This window comes from Eurytemora carolleeae, unplaced genomic scaffold (assembly GCF_000591075.1).
Source record: "Eurytemora carolleeae unplaced genomic scaffold, Eaff_2.0 scaffold220, whole genome shotgun sequence".
NCBI classification, from domain to species: domain Eukaryota; kingdom Metazoa; phylum Arthropoda; class Copepoda; order Calanoida; family Temoridae; genus Eurytemora; species Eurytemora carolleeae.
The window spans coordinates 82857-92578 of record NW_019396829.1 but is presented as its reverse complement, the minus strand read 5'-3'; positions in this window follow the sequence as shown (position 1 = coordinate 92578).

Genomic DNA, 9722 nt, shown 5'->3' with positions numbered 1-9722 from the left:
CCGAAATTCCGGGTTGCGGTTTACGTATGGAAATGATCAGGAAATTTTTTCCATTTCCATTATGAAAAAGGTTCCGGAAATCCGGAGTTCCAGAATGATGTCCTGAACAATTTTTTTCCTGTAAACTGGAAATTTCTGGGACATTGTTCTGGAATTACAGAACATTACGGAATAGTGTTCCGGAAAATTCCAGTTTCCGTAACAATTGTTCAGGAAAAGGTTTCGGAAAACGTTGAAGACATCTTAAACTTATGTAAAAGATAAAACCAGTAAGTAATACTATCTACAGAATAATAGAATGAGCGCCTGGTAAAGTAATACTACTGTGAATTATCATGAAATAATATAAATCCTGACTGCCATGTCTCAAAATAATTTCATCTATAGAAAACTGTGGAAAGGAAGACAACATGTTTAGCAATCCTTGAGTCTAATTGATGTTGTTACAAAGCAAATAGGTTAAATAGTAACCTATTAAATAGTATCCTATCACTTTTAAAATGGTCTGTATACATGTAATATATTCTGTGTTAATGCTTGATGCTATCTATATTATCCATAGATAGAGTCAGAGATAGAGATAGAGTCAGTTATATTCTAATTAGACTTTGAGTTGAGTTATCCTTTAGTTATCTCGGGGCTAGATTTCTTATAAAAGTGGTGGCAGCGGTAGGATAACCTAGGACCCAGATCTAGATGCCCCAGACTCCAAAAGTATTCCGGAAAAAGAGTAAAGTGAAAACCTGGTTTAACGGGAGAGGATTTGCCTGTGGGAGAACCAAGTGTTGCTACAGGAAATACCGTGGCTAGTTTTCAAGGATATCCAAGTCTACCCAGTGACGATTTCTGGATCTGAAGTAGAGATGGAGGGACCATCTCACCCAGTGATAGATGGCATGGCGGAGATGAGGCGGCAGTTTCAGATGCTACAAGCCCAAGGAAAAATAATTTGCCCAGACGTGGCAGGAGTCAGCTACACCAGAGACACAGGACCCTATCGGAAGAGTAGTGGCAATACTTGAATGCCTTAAAGTGAAAGATGCTCAAGAAGTTTACTTGACTTATCTGAAGGGGGAGAAGGCAGCTGGCAGAGGAGATAGGCAGACGTTGAGAGATCTGAGCAAGGCGGAGGCTGAGTATAAGAAGAGACTGTTGAATTTTAGCTGTAAAGCCCTGACCTACGATGGTAACCTGCCAAAGTGTTTGACTGGTGTGGTGAATTAGAGAAGCATCTGTCAAGAAATGAATGTGAAACGATACCTAATGATGCAATAAAGAGGATGCTGTTAGACTGTATAACAGGAAAAGCACAGTCTGAGATAGTATTGTTGAAACCTGATGGACTGGCTTTCGACAATTACGAGATTGGTGAGTTCTTTCAAGAATTATTAAAGAAGTTCACGCACAAGAAGGATGAGGAGGGTAGGAAGATGGAATACTTGCAGAGGAGACAGGCAAGAAATGAAGATGCTAGGCAGTATTACACAGACAAGCTAAGATTATTCGTGCAAGCATACCCCCCAGCCCGGAGGAGTCTAGTTGAGTTCAAGACTAGTATGTTGTTAGGATTGTACAACGCTGAACTGAGGAAAACTTGTCTGAGGTTTATGCCTAAAGAGATTAAACATGAACGGGAGATTAAAGCAGTTCTGGACCACCAACTGGTAAACCTGAGGACTTATAATATTGACCTAAGGGCCCCAGCGCAGGTTATGGCAGGCTTAAATAGTTCTTATGGGTATGATATGTGTCAATATTTTCACAATTCCTCTATCTTTCAAATCCAACCTTTAACATGACGCATCTACTGTATACGCAAACTACCCAGCCTTACGCAAAATATTGTTGCCAAAATACTATTCGCAATACCCTCCGCTGTCTGGTTGCAATCATATAAATACTTTGTAAACTAGTAAAAGACTCTCTGTTAAAAAGTTACCATGATCAGTGAATAAACGTCCATTACTCAAACTACTCTTTCAAGTAAGTCATCTTTTTTCATAGAAGTGTTAATGAGAATGAAAAAGAGGTTTTTAGTCTTTTATTGAAGTACGTTTTTTAAGTTACTCAGATAGGAGTGAGAGGAGCAAGGCCAACAAGATGTTGAAACGGGACAGGTGCCCCTTGACGTTAACGCCATGCCAGTGTTGGTGAAGGACTTGTCGGATGCTGAGGATTTAGAGGTTGAGGGTGGCGTAAATGCCCTACAGAATGGAGATATGTGTTATTTCTGCAAGAAAACTGGTCATCAGAAGAGGGACTGCAGGAAGTTTGAAGAATGGAAGAAGAAAAACCCCCACAAGAAACCCGGGGGAAGCACTCTTAGTGCTACTTCCCATCCATTCATACCGTGTTATAATTTTGGGAAAGAGGGTTATATTTCATGGGAGTGCAGAGGAGAACGGAGAGATCAAGGAAGGAGAGGGGATGGCAGATAGGGAGGTGGACAGATGGCGGAGATGGCCAAATCCATGGCAGTGATGCAGGAAGTTCTGAAGAAACTGGTACCAGAGGCGGTTTTTCCCTAGGGACTTGCGTTGACAGACGGTCGTCAACTCATAGGATTGCAGAAAGTGATGATTTGAATGTAAATAATAATCGTTAAATAAACATTTCTGTTAATCCAAATGTCCCTGATTCGTGTGAATTAGTACCGGAAGTGAATGTGGATAATGTTAGAACAGAAGTATTAGATATTATGGACAAGGTTAGGGAAGTATCTAATGGCTTTAACCCTGAAGTGAGAGGTAGTTTGAGACCTAACGGTCATAAAGATATCAAACTAAGAGAATGGGAAAAGAATATTCTCGTGCATCAGAACAGTGTTAATTTGGTTAAGAGGGACGACTGTAAAACCTCATATGTGAAATTTAAGTTATTAAACGGGATATATATGGGTTAGCCTTAGTAGATACAGGCAATTTAGTGAAAGGTGCTTTAGTGTCAAGTGAATTCTGGAAGATGATAGGAGGAAAAATGTTAGAGGAGAGTAACAATACAGTAAACACGGCGGAGAAAGGTGGGAAAGGACTGAGAGTATTAGGGAAGGGGAAAGGATTAAGTTCTACTTGGATGGACTGGACCGTAGATTTGAAGTAGAACCGATTGTGATACAAGGTCTGAATCATGCAGTGAATTTTGGTATCGAGTTTTTTCGTCAACAGGAAGTGTCTATATCCTGTACAGAGAAGGAAGTGAAATTAGTTACCAGAAGTAAGGGACAGGAACGGTTAACGAGACTGTGCAGTGCCTATGGGAAACCTTTCCCTTTCATGATTAAAGGCAGGAGAGTAGATAAGGAAACCAAGAAGTATGCGCAAATACTTCCAGTGGTGTGGAAAGCAGAGAGAAGAGAACCGGAAGTAAACAACATTAGTACAGCAGAGGAAGTAGTAGAGAGGAAGTTATGGGCTGCAGAGAAGATAAATATCCCTGCAGGAAGTGCAAAATTAGTCAAGGTGAGAACGGAAGGTAACTGGACGGCACAGTGGTGGTAGAATTGATACTGTTAGGAGATCAAGAGAAGGGGAGAAAAATTCTACTTCCGGAAAATGCCTATGATCTATCAGGAAGTGTACAAGCAGTATATGTAGAAAATCATGCAGAGGAGTGTGTAGAGTTGTGTGTAGGAAAGAAGCTGGGCTCAATTCATAGTATGTGCATAGATAAACAGGCCTGGATTAAGGAGGAATTGAGGGAAAGTATGGCATCAGATTTAGATGAAGAGGAAGTGTGCAATTCTCAGGATTCAGTCAATTCTCTGCAAGAGTTGGATTTCCCAACAGAGGAGAGTAGAAGGAAGTTTATCAAGGACAGTTTCAAGAAAGATGAGAACAAAATTCTGAATAGAGATGCAAAGCTTAAAGAGGAAGTAATCTACCTTTTCTTGGAGAACTATTCTACGTTAGCCCTCCACCCTAATCATTATGGTAAAACAGATTTATTGGAGCTGCGGATAGAATTACAACCAGGGGCAGTGCCAAGAGATCCAAAGTGAGGCCATTGAACCCTGATCAGTGTGTGAATTTGAAAGAACAATTGGATGAGTGGATCCAACAGGAGATTATAGAACCTGCAAATAGTCCCTGGGCATCGCCACTAGTTCCTGTGAAGAAGAAGGATGGGAGGACAAGATGGGTGACTGACCTGAGGCAGCTTAATGACGTCACAATCAAGGATGCTTATCCCCTGACATATATCCAGGAAAATCTGCAAAAGTTGAAGGGTGCAAAAATCTTCACTTTAAGCGACGCCTGCTGGGCGTATCACGCCATACAGATAGAAGAGGGGAGCAGGGTTTGTACAGCTTTTATCAGTCCTTTCGGCATATTTCGTTATATAAGAATGCCTTTTGGCCTGTCAAACTCTGGAAGCGTCTACAGCCGGATGTTGGACCTAGCCCTGTCGCACTTACCTGTGGAGTACTGGCTATCATATTTAGACGACATTCTGGTGTACTCCATGGACACCTGGGACCACTTGAAGCATCTGAAGAGTATCGTGGAGGCTCATACTAAGGCGGGGATCAAGATTCAACCTAAGAGGACCAAGATATTTCAGAAAGAAACCGAATACTCCAGAGTTTTCTTGTTCTCACTCTATTTATATGCTTTACTTGTATGTTTGTTTGTCCGCTTGTATCCATTAAACATCCAAACAGCTGAACCGACAAAGCCCAACATTTCTGAGGCAACTCACATGGCCCAACGGAAAGTTTAAAACTAGTTAAAAATTTATGCAGGAAAAAAACTCAAATTTTATTATTTTTTTAATTCACCAGTTTAAAGCCTAGTTTTTATAAACTCTTATTTACATGGTTCATTTCATCCCATCCTGATCAAATACGGAGGGGGAAGGGGGGGGGGGCATAAGCCTATCCGATGACCCTCTTGAAAACTAAAAACTAATTTGTCAAAAAAAATTGTGGGGAAAATGAAAACTGTAACTGTAAAATAGTCATGATGAACTATAGTGAAATATTTGTAAAAATATAATTGTAGAACTAAATGCATAGTTAATGTATGTCAACTAATAAGTTTTAACTTTTAATGTTTTAAACAGGAAAAATTTACAGTTTACAAAATGGAAACTTGAAATTTTAGGGTTTCCATTTCGTAAACCAAAAAAATTTCTGGATTACTTAACATAAACCATAAACATTCTGGTTTCCATTTGATCTGGAATTATCCCAAAATTCCGGTTTACGCAACAGATTTACAGATCAATCCATTTCCAAAATGGAAATTTTTTTTCCGAAAAATGGAAACCCTAGTCTTAAAGCTTTTGACTCTAGTTTGACCTCACAAATTAAATTGCATTTTTTGTAGCTCAAATATTTTATTCATGCAACACACTTGTTTCTAGCTTAAGTATTAAAGTAGTAATTGTCTAAATATTGCTTGATTTTTGCGTGAGGGTGTGAATATTTTGGTTTGTAGTTTATATTTCAATTTTATTCAAAGAACATATTTACTTTTCTTAAATTCAACAATATTTAACCCAACATCTATGGAGTTTGTTTGAAACTATATTGTTAGTTTACAATCCAAGTTGAATATTACTACATTCTTCAGTATAAGTCGTTTTTAACAATTTTCTCCTGACAGACTCAACAGATAGAAGTTTGATTAGAAGCAATTAAAAACAATGATTTTTCACCGTAAGCCTATACCCCTTTTCATTTTTTGTGAAAACTCCATTTAAGTCTCAAGAGGGGGTAATTTTTGCCCTTTTCATTGAAATAAATACCTTAAAAATTTATTTTTAGAAAAAAGTATATATTCCAAAAAATAGTTGATATTCCATTTAAGGGGGGGGGGGGAACTTTTTTCAGTTAGAGGATAAAAATAATAAAACCTGACTTGATTTCACCCCCCTGTTGGTCCTTTTAGGGTTTATTTGAAAATTAGATTAATTATTTTTCCTAGATGGTTCTTGCTGAAACTATGATGTCTAATAATCACAAGTTTTGGGTGTAGTCCAAGTTTCTTTATATATTCCAGCACAGACACCTAGCAAATAGAATAAGTCATAGATTTATTAAAATAACAAATAAGACACTGTGGGTTTCACAATAACCCTGAGGCAGAAACCGACAGGAAATACACATAGTCAGCATAGAACAGGCTCTGTCTGTCTTGTTTTACCCATACTATGCGTAACTCCTTTGGGCTTCTGCCTCAGGATTATTTAGAAGGAGACACACTGAAATCTTTTAATGACAACATCTAGTGTTCTATAAGTTATTTTAGTTAATCTATGGCAAAAAGTGTTATTTGACATTTAAGGCAATTTTGTATTAAATTAGAACGAGGATTTCCGCACTTGCTTTTTTTAATAATTCAGAAAATTTTATTAGTTTTTCTAAATGTTTGCCAAAACTTTGTGTTTAAAGATTGACTATGAACAACTATAAATCTTTAAACATCAAAAATGATTTCTGTTTCTGCAAAAAAGTTGAGTCTTTGCCAAATTTTCTAGTCCCTATATCTTTGAAACTTAAAGGCGTAAACCCTAAATATTTAAAATTTAGATTATTTGATATAATAGAATTGAAAGTCTGAAATGTCTAAGGTGTGTTGTAAAGATGTGGGAATTAGAAAATTAGAGTTTAAAAAAGACTCAATTCTTTAAGTTCCTAAAATTACTTGAAACCCTCGATCAGTTAACATAATAAAAACTTACTTGATTGGATATAATAATGATGCATCTTGTAAAATCTATAGTTGTTTTGTAGTACAATAATTCTTTCCCATTCTCCAGAACTAACTGTTGATAATCTTCTGAATTTATCAACTGGGCAAATCTAAGAATTTTTTTCATGTAAATTTCTTGTTTACCATTTATTCACAATCTATTGTTATTTTTCAAATCAAATTTAATTACTAGTTTTTTCAAGAAAATGAGTATTTTCTGAAAGTACATGAATAAACTTTAAATGGAAAGCATTTAGTATATTTATTCATAATTATTACAATTTTATAATCTTGTGAAAAATAAATTTATCATACCCTATATACATTATCAGGCATTTCTCTTGTCCCTCTACTCTTCTGCAAAGGTGTACTTTTATAATTTGTGACAAAAAAAAATATTAAAGAAATTGAGCCTTTGCCACAAACTCTGATTTTCTAATCCCTATATCTTTGGAACCAAATGTTGCAGACCTTAGATATTTCAAACTATGAATTATGTTAGATCAAATAATCTGAATTTGAAGTATCAAAGGTTTACAACATCGAGTTCTTAAGATATTGAGGTTTAAATATTTGATTTTGTTCCATAGACTCAATTCCTTTGAGGGGCAAATACAATCCAAAATTAATTGATTACAAGATAATGTTTTTTTTTTTGCTTAAAAATAACGTTTTGGTAGGCAGCCCCATCCAAAGGAAACCCCCCCCCCCCAATAAAAAATTTTCCTGATGAGCCATTTCATAGTGTTTAGGCTATACTGATCTTCCATCTCAGTACAGCAGGCCAGTGCAGGTCCCAGATATGCCACCAGGATACCCAGCACCACAGCTGAACCATGTTTCATTCTTTTCCTCTAGAAGAAAATCTAGATGTAGGGACGTACATTGCCCATGAAAAATAAAACTTGGAAAAACCATAATTAAAAAGAAAAATTTATGCATTTTCTTAGCCTAAGAAAAGAAAGGTGTCATTTGAAAGCTCTATATTTCAGTTATTTCATGATGTGAAATTTTTCTTTTTATGCCTCATACTTTTTTTTGTTACAACCAATTATTTGAGCGTAAAACGAAAATCGATTTCCCGGATTTTTCAATTTTTCGATTTTTCCTGTCTCATTTTCATTAGTTCATAAAGTATGGAAAAATTTAAAGATTTTCGAAACTAAAATTAAAATAATATGATAAAAAAAATTTCGAAAATCTTAAAATTTTTCCATACTTTATGAACGAATGAAAATGAAAAAAAATTGAAAAATAAGGGAAATCGATTTTCGACTTACTCTCAGATAATTGGCTGTAACAAAAAAGTATGAGGCCTAGAAAGAAAAATGTTACATCATGAAATAACTGAAATATAGAGCTTTCAAATGACACCTTGATCGTAAAAAATGAACGAAAACTGTTTCCTCATTTACTAATACCCCTACTGCACAGTTTTTTTTGAGACACCCTGTATATATGAGTAAAGAGCATTATTATAGATAAGATATACTTCAACTATGAACTTTGATATCATTTGAAAGAAAAAAAGTATTGGCCTTGATGTTATTTTAAGTAAAAAAGGTTAAAAATATAAGTGATGATTCCAAATGAAAAATTAACACGCAATTATTACAAACCTCTAAAAATTTCCTTGTTTCATAATATGAACCAGAAAGTTACTGTCTGATTTATTACATACAAAATATAAAATATTGGAACTGGAAATAAGTAACATCATTTTTTTCTTTCATACATTTTTGGGCTTTCCAGAATAATTTTAGAATAATGGGAAAAATAATTTTTCAGTGGAAACCTTAGCTGATGATTCTTTTTCCAGTCATGCACGACTGACCCTTCAGTGAAAGTAAATTCAACCCTAAAGTCAGACCTTGTCAACCTTGTTGCATGAGCTAGCCTTATTGAGTGTCTGCTTTATTTACTCAATACAGTTCCGGTTCCAGTACAAACTGGAACCGGAAAGGTTGACCAGGCTCGGAAATTCAAATGTACTACGACTCCCTGTGCTGTACAGTTAAAGATTGGGCAAGAACAAAAATAAAGTTTAAAAAAAATGTTTTGGGCTGAAGCACTAATGGTTGTGATATCAAAAAATATAAAGTTATTGATTTCTGATCCATGGTGATGCCTGATCTGTAGTTTTTAATCTGGAGTATTTTATTTCTATTTTAATTACATTTTTTTAACTTTATCAATTTACTTATTTATAATTTATTTATGAAACAAATTAATTGATGCATGTATTTAATGCAGAATGAAGATACTCATTTTTTCAATCTTCTTGTTTCTTGGCTGTCCTGTTTTGCTCATTCAATTAGCTGCATATCCCCCCCCCCCAGGGGGGTTAATATGCAGTTTCAAGAGCTGATCAGGCCATTTGTAGTGTTTCAATATCAGTTCTTGATTTTCCATATTTACTCCAGTTGTTTTTGATATCCGCCATCTATGCAGATTTATTGCTGACATTGTTGTATAATGAGAACTTCTCTTTGTCAGCTGCATTACATGTATCAGTGTCTTGCAGTAATTTAGAAAGAAATTAAAAGACCTCCTAGCCTTAACTGCATTCGGCTAGGTTCAAGGTGATTTGGGTGTACCCCCTAGGAAAGGAACACCCATGATACCAATGATGATTTCTCTCACAGAAAGCTTTGATTAAGATTCCACAGCAAAGCAGTTTTTGAGTTCCACTATATCTGCTTGTGAAGTAGGATAAGGTTGGAATTTAGGAGTTAGGCGGATGAGGATGGGGGTGTAAGGGTAACAGGTATGAGATCCTCACTTTTAACGTGTATTCCCACATGGAAAGACTTTTTAAAGAAAAAATAACCCGCTAAGCATGCTGTCCCGTCACTTTAAAACACGGGGAGTGTGTCTTTTGCCTATCATTGTCACAGGTCTTCATGAGTAATCCAGTTTCCATTTTGAGAAGGGTGAAAAACCAGTTTATGGTATTTGATTTAAAGTCTATTGAAGGCTCTGTTCCCCCTTAAAACCTGCATCAGCGTGTACTTCATCCCTAATGTT